Source organism: Haliaeetus albicilla, chromosome 7 (genome assembly GCF_947461875.1).
Source record: "Haliaeetus albicilla chromosome 7, bHalAlb1.1, whole genome shotgun sequence".
Classification (NCBI taxonomy): Eukaryota; Metazoa; Chordata; class Aves; order Accipitriformes; family Accipitridae; genus Haliaeetus; species Haliaeetus albicilla.
The window spans coordinates 6,146,204-6,148,137 of record NC_091489.1 but is presented as its reverse complement, the minus strand read 5'-3'; positions in this window follow the sequence as shown (position 1 = coordinate 6,148,137).

Below are 1,934 nucleotides of genomic sequence, written 5' to 3'. Positions count from 1 at the left end.
CGGGGCGCATGCGCAAAGCCCCCTCCTCCCCACGAGCCCACCCGGCCCCGCCGCCACGTGCCGCCCGCCCGGCGCGCGCGCGCGCTCCCGCTGACAGCGGCGCGTTCGCACGGCGTGAGGAGGGGGCTTGTTGCGAAGGGGGGGGGGGGGGCTGCCTCACGCGTGGGAGGCCTGGAAATGGGGAGGGGGGGGGGAAGGCGAAGCAGCCTGGAAGCGGGACTGGGGCTGGGTGCGGCCATGGCCGGCAATCACCTGGGATGGGGACAGCGGGACACGTCTTGTGACACCGGGCAATGGCCTCGGAGAGCAAGGCAGCTGGGTCACCTGCGGGACGGGGACAGGGACACTGGGAGCAGGACAGAGGCAGGGTGGGGATGGGGACATCGGGAGCAGGACAGGTACAGGCTGGGGACAATAGCACTGGGAGCAGGGTGGGGGCACTGGGAGGGGGGGTGGGACAAGTACGGGGGGCACTGGGAGCGGGATGGGGACAGGGACATGGGGAGCACGATGGGAATGAGGACACCAGGAACAGGATGGGGACTGGGACACTGGGAGCAGGGCTGGGGCTCACCCCACTGCGAGCTGGTTGCTCTAGGTGGTGCATTGCCCTGGGGACCTGTCCAGTCACTGGAGCTGGGGGACAAACGGGAACGACTGAGGGGTCGGCACAGTGTCACTCGTTGCTGACGACCCCGCAGTAGATAGGGGTATTTGCCCCGCAGTGTGTCCCAGCGCTGAGCCCTGATGAACTCGTGCCAAGGATGGGTCCCCCAGCACCTGCTGCCCTAGCGAGTAGTTCTGTGTGCTGGTGTGCCTCAGTTTACCTGCTCCATAGCCCCAGGCAGGCACATCCCCCAAGGCACCCTGCCTGCACCCGGCAAAGCTCCTTTGCTGGGGGGACGGGGGGGGGGGGGGGGGGGGGAGGGCGGGAATTCTAGCCGCTCAGAAGGGGCTGGGGGTCAGGGTCCGGCCATGCACAGCCCCTGTTCCCAGGGAACAGCCGTTTCCGTGGAAAATTCCCAGCCCGCGCGTGCGGGGCCAGGTTTTCGGCTGCAAGAGCTCATGCAGCCACTCAGGCCCTGCTGCAGGTCAGCGTTTTCCAGCTGCTGGGAACAGGCTGCGTGAGAACCAGCTCCTTCCCACGCCTGCCCGGGCCATATCCTGCCATCCCTCCTGGGCTGAAAACCGGGGTGATGCTCAGATCCATAGGGACCCATCTGGCAGCACAGCCCCATGGTTCTGGTGACGACCAGCGCTGATGCCTGTCAGTGTATGGGTGCCCCCACGGGACCCTCCAGCCCCGTTATCCAGCTCTCGAGAGCCCAGCGTTGGGTTCAGAGCCACCCCAGGGGGATGATAGATGTCCCCTTCCTCAAACAAAACCCCTTGCCGCAATGGGTTGGAGCGGCCGAGCGCTTGGCTCTGGAGCCAGGGTCACATCCCCTGAGCCCGGGGACGTGCCGTGCAGCACCAAGTGCGCTGCTGGCCACACAGGCACTGATCCTGCTGCAACCCCGACATCAACAATTCGGGGCTTGCGCAGCTCTAGCTGCCTGGCCTGGTCCCCAGGGGCCCAGTTTGGTACTGGGCTGTACTGGGAAGCAAAAAGCATCCCCTGTGAGGCTGTGGCAGGGTTGGCCAGGTCATAAAGCAGGTCCTGCCTGCACCAGGCAGGGCTTGGACCCCGCTTGCCCCCCAGGGAGGGGGAACAAACTGCTGGCAAGGTCACAGTGCCAGGGCGGATGCGGGAGGCGATGGGGAACCTCCAGGCACCGCCTGGCAGGAAAGGCTGAGCCCAGAGATAGGGCTGGAGCCCACAGCACCATCCGTCCTCCCGCTGGGCAGATGGGATAGGGCAGCATGCATGGGCAATGCCGCTGGCCACCAGCAGTGGCAGGAAATCCTTCCCCCTCCCCGGTTTCCAAGCCCTG